This window comes from Mobula hypostoma, chromosome 5 (assembly GCF_963921235.1).
Source record: "Mobula hypostoma chromosome 5, sMobHyp1.1, whole genome shotgun sequence".
NCBI classification, from domain to species: Eukaryota; Metazoa; Chordata; class Chondrichthyes; order Myliobatiformes; family Myliobatidae; genus Mobula; species Mobula hypostoma.
This window is the reverse complement of record NC_086101.1, coordinates 179,182,645-179,199,604: the sequence shown is the minus strand read 5'-3', so window position 1 is coordinate 179,199,604 and position 16,960 is coordinate 179,182,645.

Sequence of the window (16,960 nt, the reverse complement as noted above, 5' to 3'; positions counted from 1 at the left end):
ATTCCTGGAATCATCCTTGTGAAACTCAGCTGAACCATCTCCAATGCCAGCACATTTTTTCTTAGATGAGCTGCCCAAAACTGTTTACAATACTCAAGGCGAGGCCTCACCACTGCCTTATAAAGGCTCAGCATCACACCCCTGCTCCTATTCTAGACTTCTTGAAATTAATGCCAACATTGTATTTTTCTTCCTCACCACCGAATCTACCTGCAAGTTAAGCTTTTGGGTGTTCTGCACAAGGACCCCTAGTCCCTTTGCATCTCAGACTTTTGGATTTTCTCCCCATTTGGAAAATAGTCTGCACATTTATTTCTACTACCAAAGTGCATGACAAAGCATCTTCCTACATTGTAAACAACAGGAATTCTGCAGATGCTGGAAATTCAAGCAACATACATCAAAGTTGCTGGTGAACGCAGCAGGCCAAGCAGCATCTATAGGAAGAGGAAAACGTAAACAACAGGAATTCTGCAGATGCTGGAAATTCAAGCAACATACATCAAAGTTGCTGGTGAACGCATCAGGCCAAGCAGCATCTATACTCCATCCTCCCACCACCCCACTAGGAATAGGGTTCCCCTGGTCCTCACCTACCACCCCACCAGCCTCCGGGTCCAACATATTATTCTCCGTAACTTCCGCCACCTCCAACGGGATCCCACCACTAAGCACATCTTTCCCTCCCCCCCTCTCTCTGCATTCCGCAGGGATCGCTCCCTACACAACTCCCTTGTCCATTCGTCCCCCCCATCCCTCCCCACTGATCTCCCTCCTGGCACTTATCCGTGTAAGCGGAACAAGTGCTACACATGCCCTTACACTTCCTCCCTTACCACCATTCAGGGCCCCAAACAGTCCTTCCAGGTGAGGCATCACTTCACCTGTGAGTCGACTGGGGTGATATACTGCGTCCAGTGCTCCTGATGAGGCCTTTTATATATTGGTGAGACCCGACGCAGACTGGGAGACCGCTTTGCTGAACATCTACGCTCTGTCCGCCAGAGAAAGCAGGATCTCCCAGTGGCCACACATTTTAATTCCACATCCCATTCCCATTCTGACATGTCTATCCACGGCCTCCTCTACTGTAAAGATGAAGCCACACTCAGGTTGGAGGAACAACACCTTATATTCCGTCTGGGTAGCCTCCAACCTGATGGCATGAACATTGACTTCTCTAACTTCTGCTAGGCCCCACCTCCCCCTCGTACCCCAGCTGTTACTCCTTTTTATGCACACATTCTTTTTCTCACTCTCCTTTTTCTCCCTCTGTCCCTCTGAATATACCTCTTGCCCATCCTCTGGGTCACCCCCCCCGTCTTTCTCCCTAGGCCTCCTGTCCCATGATCCTCTCGTATCCCCTTTTGCCTATCACCTGTCCAGCTCTCGGCTCTATCCCTCCCCCTCCTGTCTTCTCCTATCATTTTGCATCTCCCCCTCCCCCTCCAGCTTTCAAATCCCTTACTCACTCTTCCTTCAGTTAGTCCTGACGAAGGGTCTCGGCCTGAAACGTCGACTGCGCCTCTTCCTATAGATGCTGCTTGGCCTGCTGCGTTCACCAGCAACTTTGATGTATGTTCCTACATTGTATATCATTTGCCATTTTCTTGCCCGTTCTCCTAATCTGCCTAAATCCTTCTGCATCCTACCTGTTTCCACAATATACCTGTCCCTCCACCAATCTTCGTATCATCTACAAACTTGACATCAAAGCCATCTATTCCATCATCTAAATCATTGATATACAGCATAAAAAGAAGTGGTCCCAACACTGACCCCTGAGGAACACCATTAGTCATAGGCAGCCAACCAGAAAAGGATCCTTTTATTCCCACTCGCTGCCTTCTATCAATTAGCCAATGCTCTAACCATGCCAGTTACATTCCTGTAATACCATGGGCTTTTTCCTTGGTAACCACCCACATGTGTGGCACCGAGTCAAAAGCCTTCTGGAAGTCCAAATATACAACATCTACTGCATCCCCTTTACCTATCCTATGTGTAGTCTCCTCAAAGAATTCCAACAGGTTTGTTAGGTAAGATTTTCCCTAAAGGAGACCATACTGACTTTGTCCTTTCTTTTCCTGTGTCACCAAGTAGTCCATAATCTGATTCTTAACAATTGACTCCAACATCTTCCCAACCGCTGAGATTAGGCTAACTGGTCTATAATTTCCTTTCTGCTGGCTAAAGTTCTAAAGGAGTGGAGTGAAATTAGCAATTTTCCAGTCCTCTGGCACCATGCAGGCCTGAGTCCAATGATTTTTGAAAGATCGTTACTAATGCCACCACAATCTCTACCGCTACCTCTTTCAGAACCCAAGGGTGCAGTTCATCTGGTCCAAGTGACTAATGTACCCTTAGGTTTATCAGCTTTTTGAGCACCTTCTCCCTTGTAATAGCAGTTGCATGCGCTTCTCTTCCCTCACACACTTCAACACCTGGCACACTGCTAGTGTCTTCCACAGTGAAGACTGACGCAAAATACTTATTTAGTTAATCTGCCATCTCCTTGGCCCCATTAATATTTCCCTGGCCTCATTTTCCAGCAGTCCCATATCCACTCTCATCATTCTTTTATTTTTACACATCCGTAGAAGCTTTTACTATCCACTTTGATATTGTTTGCAAGCTTGCTTTCATATTTCATCTTTTCCCTTCTAATAGTTATTTTAGTTATTCTCTGTAGGGTTTTAAAAGCTTCCCAATCCTCTATCTTCCCACTAATTTTTGCTTTGTTGTATACCAATAAAATCCAATGTGTAAGTACTTCAGTGGAATAAAGAAAATTACAATGGCATGAGAGAGAAACTAGCTGAAGTTGACTGGAAAGGGACATTTGCAGGAAAGACAGCAGAGCAGCAATGGCTGGAGTTTCTGTGAAAAATGAGGGAAGCATAAGACAGATGTATTCCAAATAAGAAGAAATTTTTGAAGGGAAAAAGGACACTACAGTGGCTGACAAGTGAAGTCAGAGCCAAAATAAAAGCAAAAGAGAGGGCATAGAAGGAAGCCAGAGCTAGTGGGAAGATAGAAGATTGGGAAGCTTTTAAAAACTTGCAGAAGGAAACTAAGAAGGTCATTAGGAAGGAAAAGATGAATTAAGACTAATAGCCAAGAAGAAACTAAAATAATTTTTAAGTATATCAAGGGTAAAAGAGAGTCAAGGTTAGATAGGACCAATACAAAATGACGCTGGAGATATTGTAATGAGAGATGCAGAGATGGCAGAGGAACTGAATGTGTATTTTGCATCAGTCTTCACAGTGGAAGACGTCTGCAGTATACCGGATATTCAGGAGTGTCAGGGAAGTGAAGTTTGTGCAGTGAAAATTATGACTGAGAAGGTACTCAGGAAGCTTAATGGTCTGAGGGTGGATAAATCTCCTGGACCTGATGGAATGCATCCTTGGGTTCTGAAAGAAGTAGCTGGAGAGATTGCAGAGCCATTAACGGTGATCCTTCAAGAATCGACAGATTCTGGCATTGTGCCAGATGACTGGAAAATTGCAAATGTTACTTCGCTATTTAAGAAGGGTGGGGGGCAGCAGAAAGGAAACCATAGGCCTGTTAGCCTGACATCAGTGGTTGGGAAGTTGTTGGAGTCGAGTGTTAGGGATGAGATTAAGGAGTACCTGGAGGCACATGACAAGATAGGCCAAAGCCAGCATGGTTTCCTGAAAGGAAAATCCTGCCTGACTAATCTATTGCAATTTTTTGAGGAAGTTACAAGCAGGATGGACAAAGGAGATGCAGTAGACGTGGTGTACTTGGATTTTCAGAAAGCCTTTGACAAGGTGCCGCACATGAGGCTGCTTAGCAAGATAAGAGCCCATGGAATTACAGGGAATTTACTAGTATGGGGATGGAGCATTGGCTGGTTGGCAGAAAACAGAGAGTGGGAATAAAGGGATCCTATTCTGGTTGGCTGCCGGTTATCAGTGGAGTTCCACAGCGGTCAGTGTTGGGACCGTTGCTTTTTACAACATACATCAATGATTTGGACGATGGGATTAATGGATTTGTGGCTAAATTTGCCAATGATACAAATATAGGTGGAGGAGCGGGATATGTTGAGGAAACAGAGAGCCTGCAGAGAGACTTAGTTAGTTTAGAGGAATGGGCAAAGAAGTGGCAAATGAAATACAATGTTGGAAAGTGTATAATCATGCACTTTGGTGAAAGAAATAAATGAGTAGACTATTATTTAGATGGGGAGAGAATTCAAAATGCAGAGATGCAAAGGGACTTGGGAGTTCTTGTGCAAGATACCCTAAAGGTTAACCTCCAGGTTGAGTCCGTTGTGAAGAAGACGATGTTGGCATTCATTTCTAGAGGCATAGTATATAAGAGCAGGGGTATGATTTTGAGGTTCTATAAGGCACTCATGAGACCACACTTGGAATATCGTGTGCAGTTTTGGGCTCCTTATTTTAGAAAGGATATACTGACGTTGGAGAGGGTTTAGAGAAGATTCATGAAAATGATTCCAAGAATGAAAGGGTTACCATATGAGGAAAGTCTGGAAGCTCTTGGGTCGTATTCCCTGGTGTTCAGGAGAAATAGGGGGTATCTCATAGAAATATTCTGAATGTTAAGAGGCCTGAACAGATTAGATATGGCAAAGTTATTTCTCATGGTAGGAGATTCTAGGACAAGAGGACATGACTTCAGAATTTAAGGACGACATTTAGAATAGAGGAGAAATTACTTTAGTCAGAGGGTGGTAAATCTGTGGAGTTTGTTGCCATGAGTGTCTGTGGAGGCCAAGTCATTGGGTGTATTTAAGGCAGAGATAGAGTGGTTCTTGATTAGCCAGGGCATCAAATGGTATAGGGTGAAGGCAGGGGAGTGGGGATGACTGGAAGAATTGGCTCAGCCCCTGATTGAATGGCGGAGCAGACTCAATGGGCTGAATGGCCTACTTCTACTCCTATATCTTATGGTCTTATGGTCTCATGCCCTCTCTTGCTTTTACATTAGCTTTGAGTTCCCTTGTCAGCCACAATTGTACTATTTTGTCAATTGAGTACTTCTTCATTTTTTGAAATACATCTCTTCTGCACTTCCTTCATTTATCCCTGAAACTCACATGTGTGCTGCTCTGCTGTCATCCCTGCCAGCATCTCCTTCCAATTTATTTTAGCCAACTCCTCTCTCATACCACTGTAATTTCCTTCACTACACTGAAATACTGCTACATCAGACTTTACTTTCTCCCTATCAAATTTCAAGTTGAACTCAGTCATATTATGATCACTGCCTCCTAAAGTTCTTTTACCTTCAGCTCGCTAATCACCTCCAACTCATTACATAACACCCAATCCAGTATAGCTGATTTCCCTCGTAGGCTCAATGACAAACTGCTTTAAAAAATCATCTTGTAGGCATTCAACAAACTCACTCTCTTGAGATCCATTTCCAACCTGATTTTTCCAATCGACCTGCGTGTTGAAATCTCCCATGACTATCATAACATTGCCCATTTGACACACCTTTTCTATTTCCTGTTGTAATCTGTGAATTGAAATGAATTGAATTGAACTGAATTGCCATTATTTCTTAAATCCTTCACATACATGAGGAGTAAAAATCTTTACGTCACATCTCTGTTGAAATGTGTACTATGCAATGGACAATTTATAATAATTTGTAATAAATAGTATGTACAACAGGACAGTCAATATAACATAGAAATATAGTACAATTTTATTAGCATGAATTAATGTTTGATGGCCTGGTGGAAGAAGCTGTCCCGGAGCCTCTCGGTCCTGGCTTTAATGCTGTGGTACCGTTTTCCAGATTGTAGCAGCTGGAACAGTTTGTGGTTGGGGTGACTTGGGTCCTCAATTATCCTTCGGGCCCTTTTTACACACCTGTCTCTGTAAATGTCCCGAATAGTGGGAAGTTCACATCGACAGATGCGCTGGGCTGTCCGCACCACTCTCTGCAGAATCCTGCAATTAAGGGAGGTACAGTTCCCACACCAGGCAGTGATGCAGCCAGTCAGGATGCTCTCAATTTACATCACAGCAGCTGTTCAGAGGCCTGTATATAACTGCCATCAGGATCTTTTTACCCTTGCAGTTTCTTAACTCAACCCACATGGATTCAACATCTTCTGTTCCCATGTCACTTCTTTCTACTGATTTGATGCCATTCTTTACCAGCAGAACCAAGCCACCCCTCTGCCTACCTTCCTATCCTTCCTTCCGAGACAAAGTGTAACCTTGGACATTCAGCTCCCAACTACAACCATCCTTCAGCCACGATTCAGTGATGGCCACATCATCATACCTGGCAATCTGTAATAGTCCACCTTATTTCTTATACTCCGTGGATTGAGATACAACACCTTGAGTACCGTATTCGCTATCCTTTCTAATTCTGCATCCTTAATGCACTGATGTTCACCCTGCTGACTACAATTATATCCTATCATCTGCCTGCCCTTCCTAACAGTCTGACTGCATACTATCTTGGCTTTTTTTTAACCATTCATCCTATCCTGAGTTCCCACCCCCCCGCCAAATTAGTTTAAACCTTCCCTAACAGCTCTAAAAAACCTGTCCATGAGAATATTGTTTCCCCTCGGGTTCAGGTGCTACACATCACTTTTGAACAGGCCATACCTCCCCTAGAAGAGATCCCAATGATCCAAGAACCTGAAGCCCTGCTCCCTGCACCAGCTCCTCAGCCACGCATTAATCTGCCAAATCATCCTGTTTCTATCCTCACTGGCTTTCTGCCTAGCTCTATAAATTCTCTTTTCAGGACCTCTTTGCTTTCCCTTCCTATGTCATTGGTACCAAAATGTACCAAGACATCTGGATGCTCTCCCTCCCTCTCCAAAATGCTGTCAACGCAATCCAAGATGTCCCTGACCCTGGCAGCTAGGAGGCAACATATCATCCTGGTGTCTCGTTCATGTCCACAGAATCTCCTGTCCATACCCCTGACTATTGAGACCTCTATCAGTATCGATCTCCTCTTCTCCCTCTTTCCCTTCTGCACCAATGGACCTATGCTCAGTACCAGTAACCTGGTCTAAACATAATAGGATCTAAAACAGTATACTTATTAATGAAGGGAATGGCCACCGGGGTTCTCTGCTCTAATTGCCTATACACCATCCCATTTCTTCTCCTGACAGTTACCCAGCTACTCGCCTCCTGCAACTTCATGGTGACTACTTCCGTGTAACTCTGATCGATTATCTCTTCACTCTCCCGTACAAGCCAAAGGTCATCCAGCTGTTGCTCCAGATCCCTAACATGGTGTTCAAGGAGCTGCAGCTGGCTGCACTTCATGTAGATGTAATTCTCTGGGAGACCCTTTCTGAGATACGGTGCCTTGAACTGTTGACAATATTCAAGTGTGGCCTGACGAGTGTCTTATAAAGGCTCAGCATTATCTCCTTGCTTTTATATTCTATTCCCCTTGAAATAAATGGCAACATTGCATTTGCCTTTTTACCACAGACTCAACCTGTAAATTAACCTTCTGGGAGTCTTGCACAAGGACTCCTAAGTCCCTCTGCACCTTCTCCTCATTTAGATAATAGTCCACACTATTGTTCCTTTTACCAAAATGCATTATCATACATTTTCCAACACTGCCACTTTTTTGCTCATTCTTCCAATTTGTCTAAGTCCTGCTGCAATCGCATTTTTTCCTCAGCACTACCTACCCCTCCACCTATCTTCGTATCATCCACAAACTTTGCCACAAACCATCAATTTCATTATTGACAAACAATGCAAAAAGCAGAGGTCCAAACACTGTCCCCGAAGGAACACCACTAGTCACCGGCAGCCAACCAGAAAAGACCCCCTTTATTCCCACTCACTGCCTCCTGCCTGTGAGCCATTCTGCTATCCATGCCAGTATCTTTCCTGTAACACCATAGGATTTTTTCTTGTTAAGCAACCTCATGTATGGCACCTTATCAAATGCCTTCTAAAATTCCCAGTGAATGACATCCCACAGCCTCTCCTTTGTTCACCCTGCTTGTTACTTCCTCAAAGAACTCTAGCAATTTGTCAGGCAAGATTTCCCTCTACAGAAACCATGCTGACTTCGACTTATTTTATCATTAGTTTCCAAGTACCTCGAAAACTCATCCTTATTAATGGACTCCAAACCTTTCCCAACTGCTGAAGTTAGGCTAACTGGCCTATAATTTCCTTTCTTTTGCCTGCCTCCCTTCTTAAAGAGTAAAGTGACATTTGGAATCTTCTAGTCCTCTGGGACCATACCAGAATCAACTGATTCTTGAAAGATCATGACCAATGCATTCATTATCTCTTCAGCAACCTCTGTCAGGACTCTGGAATGTAGTCTATCTGGCCCAGGTTACTTATCCACCTTAAGAGCTTTGAGTCTGCCTAGCACTTTTTCCTTTGTAATAGCAATGTCTCTCATTCCTGGTCCCTGACACTCACAGACCTCTGGCACACTGGCAGTGTATTCCACAGTGACGACAGATGCAAACCACCCATTCAGTTCATCTGCCATTTCTTTGTCCTCCATTACAACCTCATAAGCATCATTTTCCAGTGTTCCAATATTAACTTTCAGCTCCCTTTGACTCTTTATATAACTGAAAAGTTTTTTGGTATCTTGCTTTATATTATTGGCTAGTTTGCTCTCATATTTTATCTTTTCTCTTCTTATAGCTTTTTTAGTTGCCTTTTATTGGATTTTAAAAGCTTCCCAGTCATCAAACTTCCCATTCACTTTTGCTACTTTTTATGCCCTTTCCTTGGCTTTTATACAGTCCTTAACTTCCTTCGTCAGCCACGGTTACCTACGCTTGCCATTTGAGAAAATTTTCCTCTGTGGGGCATATCTATCCTATGCCTTGTGAACTATTCCCAGAAACTTCACCCATCTCTGCCATCATCCCTGCCCATATCCTCCTCCAATCCACCTCATGCCTCTGTAATTCCCTTTATTCCACTGTGATATAGACGCACGTGACTTATGCTTCTCCCTCTCAAATTGCAGTATGAATTCAATCGTATTATGATCACTGCCTCGTAAGGGTTCCTTTGCATTAAGTTCCCTAATGAGATCTGATTTATTACACAACACCCAATCTAAGATAGCCTTTCCCTGAGTAGGCTCAAGCACAAGTTGCTCTATAAAGCCATCTCCTTGGCATTCAGCAAATTCTCTCTCTTGTGATCCGACACCAATCTGATTTTCCCAACCCACTGAATATTGAAGTCCCCCATTACAAATGTGTCATTACCCTTATTACATGCCTTTTCCAGCACCCTTTGCAATCTTAACCTCAAATCTTGGCTACTATTTGGAGGCTACATATGATTTCCATAATGTTTCTTTTTATCCTTGCAATTTCTTAACTCCACCCACAAAGATTCAATATTCTCTAACCTTGTATCACCTCTTTCTAAAGATGTAATTCCATCTCCTACCAACAGAGCCACACCACCATCTATGCCTTCCTGCCTGTCCTTTTGATACAAAGTATATCCTTTGATGTTAAGCTCCCAAGTACAGGATAGCCTTCTTTCAGCCACGACTCAGTAATGGCCACAATGTCATCTCTAGTTGTGCCAAGAGTTTGTCCACCTTATTCCGAATGCTACACACATTTAAATACAGCACCTTCAGTTCCGCATTCTTTGCCTTTTTGAATTTTGCGTCCGTGGTACAACTTAACTCTTTGCTGTCTCCACGTTTGTACCCAATCATTGGCTTGAATAGGTATGGACTTTATTCCCTGGAGTGTAGGAGAATGAAGGGAGATTTGATGGAGGTATATAGAATTATGAGAGGTATAGATGGGGAAAATGCAAGCAGTCATTTTCCACTGAAGATGGGTGATACTAGAACTAGAGGTCATAGGTTAAGGGTGAAAGTTGAAATACTGAGAGGAAATTGCTTAACTTAGGGGGCAGTGAGAATGTGGAAAAAACTTAGAGAAATTTGGATAAATACATGGATGAAAGGGCAATGGAGGTATATGGTCCAGATGCAGCTCAATGGGACTGCGCAGAATAACAGTTCAGCATGGATTAGATAGGCTGAAGGGCCTGTTTCTGTGCTGTGGTGCTCTATGACTCTCATGTTGGTGCATGTATTTCTGTGTGGGGAAAATATGAATAGGAAAGTTATCATCTAAACGGAATCCAAACTGTTGTGGAACAAAGGAACATGGGGGGGGGGGCCGGGGTCCCTATGCTGGACGTACAAGAGGTTGACATACAGGTGCATCGGGTGATCTGGGGTTTCATGGAATGTCGTTCTTGCATCCAAGCTTCGGTACAGCTTCAGCGTGTTGGCGAGACTGCGACCAGAGTACTACGAAACAGATTTGGTCTCATTGTTCAGGGATTATACACTTGGAGAGAATGCAGGATAGGTTCACTAAACTGATTATTGGAATGAATGAGAACCTGAACTATGAAAAGGTTGAGTTCGATCGAGTCCAGACTCGGACGTTCAGAAGGACGAGACGATATCTCACTGCAAAGTGAGTGAATCTTGCTGGGGACTGATAGGGTTGACTCTGAGAGGATATTTCCCTCAGTGGGAACAGGAGGCGGGGTGGGGGCAGAAAGGATTATTGATCATGGTGCCTCATGGGGTCACTTGTGCCTCTCGTCTTTAAAGCCACAAAACCCTGAAATACGAGTGAAAGTAGTGACCAGTCCGAAGGGAATAAAATTACACTTATGTGCCTTTCACGCCTGTCTTTTTCTTTGACGAATGTTTTGTACTTTTTCCCACTGAAGTTTATGGATTTACATATCAAGATTGCATTGAATGATTCAGAAATGCGACAACGCGGTACATTTTGCAATATTGCATTATTTATGGAAGTCCCCTCGGCGACAATGTACGTCGCCTGCCAGAATTGCACCTAATCCAGCAGCACGGCAACACCATTACGCCTCCTCTTGTAGTGGGGTGTAAACCAAACGTGAAATGGGCGATTATCAGTTGATTGACAACTCTGCATCCAATCACATAGCGCAACTCTCTGGACTGGACCAATAGAAGAGTACTCTCGTGTCCTACTTCCGCGAGTGAAGTTTGGCTGCTTTCCATTCCTTTCAGCACCGGTCTGCTATCCAATGTGAACTGAGGTTTCCAGTAAGTGACAAGCACAACTGCATCCAGCTATAATAATTTAAAATGACAAACTTAGACATGTTTTGTTTGACTGTCCTGGAGATATATTATTTATATACTCTAATACGAATGCAGTGGTTGTATTTTCTTGTACATATGGTTTATTTAGCATTGTGCAGATAGGATTTGTTGCCACGACCCGTGTTGAATATGTGATGCGAAGGGAATGGGGAAGAGGGGAGGAAAGGTGTGACCAGCGCAAAGTGTTCTATAGCAGTAAACGTAAAGGTTTGCAAAAAATGATCTAGTGCTTCAAAATGCTCCACAGCCAATGATTTACAGTTGCTGGGATTGAACTTGCGTACAACTAGAGTCCACAAGTAACCTAAACAATTACCATGTTTCCAAATTTGATTACAGCATAAAAGGAGGCCATTCGGCCCACTGAGCCAATGCCAGAACTCAGAATTTTCCTACTTCCACACTCATGATGAACTTGTGTGTTGTTGAATAAGGAATACTGTACTGTGATATCCCCCTGTTGTTGAGAAGATGAGGTCTTAAGCCTTGTTATTATTTTTATTTAGAGATACAGCATGGTAACAGGCTCTTCCAGCTTAGCGAGCCACAGCTGCCCAGTGACATGTGTGTGACCAATTAACCCACTGACCCTTGTGTTTTTGGAATGTGGGAGAAAACTGGAGCATCTGGAGGAAACCCATGCAGTCATAGGGAGAACATATAAGCTCCTTACAGACAGCAGAGGGAATTGAACAGGGGTCACTATTGCTGTAAGAGTGTTATTCGAGCTGCTATGCTACTCTGTCATCTGAAAATGATCTTTTTTACTTCCACTTTACTTCCAGGTTTCTTCCACTTAGTAAGAACATGGGTGGATTGTGTCTCAAACTCAACTCCTTCCACCTATTCCTTCATTCCTTTGGTGTGAGTAGATCGAAGTTCAGAGGGATGTGGGCCAAACACGGGCAAATGGGACTAACTTACAGCACTGTGCAAATGTCTAAGGCATTGATCATGTGGATAGTCGGAGGCTTTTTTCCAGGGCTGAAATAGTTAGCACGAGAGGGCACAGTTTTAAGGTGCTTGGAAGCAGGTACAGAGGAGATGTCGGGGTAAGTTTTTTTACGCAGAGAGTGGGGAGTGCGTGGAATGGGCTGCCAGTGACGGTGGTGGAGGCGGATATGATAGAGTCTTGTAAGAGACTCCTGGATAGGTACATGGAGCTCAGAAAAATAGGTAACCCTAGGTAATTTCTCAGGTAAGGACATGTTCGGCACAGCTTTGTGGGCCGAAAGGCCTGTGTTGTGCTGCAGGTTTTCTATGTTCCTATGTTTCTACATAGAGATAGCTAGGGTGCTTAAGATTTTTGCATAGTACTCTATTTATCCACATGAAACAGAGAAAAAGTTTGTAAATCTGGCTGTAGCAAGGAATGTTGTGAATGTTGAGGATGGAGCGTCTCTAGAGGGGTATGGGATGGGTGACAGAGTAGGAGTGCCAGGGGTGGTGTGGGTGCAGACGTACCCAGCCCTGAGACACCAGGCAAGAGCATTTGATTCCAAACAATTGGTTTGTTGATCATTACAGAATGCCTCTCTGGTGCTCCCCGCTCCCTTCACTCTCCTTTCACCTTTTCCCAACCATGATTCCCATCCTCCTGCCCCCTTCCCACTCTCAGTCCACAATAGAGACCCAGATCAGGATCAGATTTATCATCACTCTCATATGTCAGGATATTTTTTGTGACAGCAGTACAGTGCAATACACAAAATTACTACAGTACTGTGCAAAAGTATTTGGCACCCTAGCTATATATATGTGCCTAAGACTTTTGCACAGTACTGTAGATAGGTATTGGTATTGGTTTATTATTGTTACATGTACTGAGATACAATGAGAAGCTTTTGATATGTGTGCTGTTCAGACCGATCATGTTGTACATGCATAATTACATCCAGGGAATAAAAAGGAAACAGAATGCGGAAGTCATCTGACTCAGCACAGATGAGTTTGTCCAAAGGGCCTGTTTGCACATTGTATTAGTCTGTGACTCTAATGGGCTTCTTCTGAATTGTGCCTCAGCATTTTCATATCCCACTGAGCAGGCCGACAGCTCTTTACTTTTCACTTAAGCCCATTGGTGGGGAACAGGGTGTGGACAGCAGCTTGCCAGAGTCCTCTGCCCGGGCCAGTCTTTCAAGTTGTCCCCAGGTGTAGTCCATCTTCTTGGTCTTCCAAGCAAAAATTCTTCCACTGCAGGGACAAGGTCTATGGAGGTTCTGTTGTCATTTCTCTAGCACTGGATGTTTTACAGGATGGGGTTGCTAGCCCCATGTCCAACCCTCTTCCTTTCACAGTTGGGCCTGGGACCATCCGTGGTGGAGTTCAGGCAGACAGATATCACATACAAAAAGTGGCACCTCCAGCAACAGAGATTCTTCCGAGCTATGCTGAAATCTCAGCCTTCATTTTATGTTCTAGTCTTTGAAGTGGGAGTCAAATTCATCACCTCCTTAGAGTTGAGAGTGCAGAGAAAATAACCCACAGTAATTGCTATGCTACATAAAGCAGGCCTAGAGTCAGCCTGGCATTTAGCGCTAAGTCTTTTAGTTAATTCACTCAGCAGGTCAACAAGGTTAAGTAAAGCATTGATTAGGTTTTAGTGAGCTTTCCAGTGATTTCTTGTGAAGCTGATGCCATCTACAAAACTGGGAACTTTGGTAATGAAGATGACCCACCTTGAAGAGGTATTGCTCCTCCGAACTGAGTGTGGCCTCATTGTGTCAGCAGAGGAGGCCATGGACCAAAATGCCAGAACGGGAATGGGAGGTAGAATTGAAATGGGTGGACACTAGGATATCCCTTCCCCCTTATTGCGCCAGATGGAATGAAGGTACTCGACGAAGTGCTCCCCTGGTCTATGTCAGGTCTCACTGATATAAAGGAGGCCTCACAGGATGCAATAGATGGCCTCAACAGACACGCAGGTGAAGTACCTCACCTGGAAAGACTGTTTGGAGCCCTGAGAGATGGTGAGGGGGGAGGTATAGGGGCAGGTGTAGCACTTGTCCTGCCTGAAGAGATAAGTGCCAGGAGGGAGATCACTGGGGAGGGAAGATCCCAGTAGGAAGCAGAAAGTGGGAAGATGCTAAGTTTCTGCCAGTTGTGTCCCTTCTCATTCTTTAGTTTGTTTTTTTTAATCAGTTCCACCAGGCACATTGTAAAAAAACATTGAATTGACTGCGATATCCTAAGAAACCACAATACATTTGAATGCATTTTGTTTGATGGTAAAATGACCTGTGGTCACATTATTCACAGGTAGCCTCACAACCGGGTGGCACAGAGGTACAAGAAGTGCAGCTATGTTGTTCCGGTGATGTGGATTAAACTCTGGAGTTTGTACAATCTCCCTGTGACGCTGAAGGGCCCCCCGACTTCCTCCCATTTCCCAAAGACGTATGGATTGGTAGGTTAATTGGTCACTGTAACTTGCTATAGTTCAGGTGGGTGGTGGAGTTGTTGGGAATGTGGGGAGTGTATATTACAGGTAACATTAGTGGGAACAATGGGAGTGGATTGTAAACCAGCGCAGTGCTGAATAACCTCATAATATTGTAAACTAAACATTGCTGTGGACTAGTTCTCATGTACTTTCTCAAAACAATCCTGTTTGCCTTCCAAATTTCTGTTTTATTTTAGCTCCCAAGGGGGTATCACATTTAACTCTTTCCTTACAAATACAGAATCTGTGACAGAACTTACTGAATACGTAGAAGTGCTATTTCCGCTTCTATTTATTTTAATTTTGCAACAAACACTCTACTGAGGGAATTCCCAGGCCAAGCAGCATCTGTCGTGGAGGATAGGAATTGTTAGCGTTTTAGGTTGAAACTCTGCATCAAGACCTGATCAGTCCTAATGTTCTGTTTTGACCCAAAATGTTGCCAGGTTAAAATCAAAGTAAATTTATTATCAAAGTACAAAAATTTTACCATATACAGCCCTGGGATCCTTTTCGTGCAGGCACTTACAGGAAAATAAACAAAATACAATAGAATGTATTAAAAAAACTATACATAAATAAAGATTGACAAACAACTAATGTGTAATGGAAGACAAATTTAGCAAATAAAAAAAATAATACTGAGAACATGAGTTTTAGAGCCCTCAAAAGTTAAGTCCATAGGTTATGGAATCAGTTCATTACTGAGCTGAGTGAAATTGTTCACACTGGTTCAGGAGCCTGATGGTTGAAGGGTAATGACTGTTCCTGGACCTGGTGGTGTGGGGCCTAAGGCTTCTGTACTTCCTGCCTGATGGTAGTAGCGAGAAGAGAGCATGTCCTGGTTGGTGTGGGTTCTTTATGGTGGACAACAGGAATTCTGCAGATGCTGGAAATTCAAGCAACATACATCAAAGTTGCTGGTGAACGCAGCAGGCCAGGCAGCATCTGTAGGAAGAGGTGCAGTCGACATTTCAGGCCGAGACCCTTCGTCAGGACTAACTGAAGGAAGAGTGAGTAAGGGATTTGAAAGTTGGAGGGGGAGGGGGAGATCCAAAATGATAGGAGAAGACAGGAGGGGGAGGGATAGAGCCGAGAGCTGGACAGGTGATTGGCAAAAGGGGATACGAGAGGATCATGGGACAGGAGGTCCGGGAAGAAAGACAAGGGGGGGGGGGTGACCCAGAGGATGGGCAAGAGGTATATTCAGAGGGACAGAGGGAGAAAAAGGAGAGTGAGAGAAAGAATGTGTGATTAAAAATGAGTAACAGATGGGGTACGAGGGGGAGGTGGGGCCTTAGCGGAAGTTAGAGAAGTCGATGTTCATGCCATCAGGTTGGAGGCTACCCAGACGGAATATAAGGTGTTGTTCCTCCAACCTGAGTGTGACTTCATCTTTACAGTAGAGGAGGCCGTGGATAGACATGTCAGAATGGGAATGGGATGTGGAATTAAAATGTGTGGCCACTGGGAGATCCTGCTTTCTCTGGCGGACAGAGCGTAGATGTTCAGCAAAGCGGTCTCCCAGTCTGCGTTGGGTCTCGCCAATATATAAAAGGCCACATCGGGAGCACCGGACGCAGTATATCACCCCAGTCGACTCACAGGTGAAGTGATGCCTCACCTGGAAGGACCGTTTGGGGCCCTGAATGGTGGTAAGGGAGGAAGTGTAAGGGCATGTGTAGCACTTGTTCCGCTTACACGGATAAGTGCCAGGAGGGAGATCAGTGGGGAGGGATGGGGGGGACAAATGGACAAGGGAGTTCTGTAGGGAGCGATCCCTGCAGAATGCAGGGGGGGGGGAGGGAAAGATGTGCTTAGTGGTGGGATCCCGTTGGAGGTGGCGGAAGTTACGGAGAATAATATGTTGGACCCAGAGGCTGGTGGGGTGGTAGGTGAGGACCAGGGGAACCCTATTCCTAGTGGGGTGGTGGGAGGATGGAGTGAGAGCAGATGTACGTGAAATGGGGGAGATGCGTTTAAGAGCAGAGTTGATAGTGGAGGAAGGGAAGCTCCTTTCTTTAAAAAAGGAAGACATCTCCCTCGTCCTAGAATGAAAAGCCTCATCCTGAGAGCAGATGCGGCGGAGACGGAGGAATTGCGAGAAGGGGATGGCGTTTTTGCAAGATACAGGGTGAGAAGAGGAATAGTCCAGATAGCTGTGAGAGTCAGTAGGCTTATAGTAGACATCAGTGGATAAGCTGTCAGCAGAGACAGAGACAGAAAGATCTAGAAAGGGGAGGGAGGTGTCGGAAATGGACCAGGTAAACTTGAGGGCAGGGTGAAAGTTGGAGGCAAAGTTAATAAAGTCAACGAGTTCTGCAT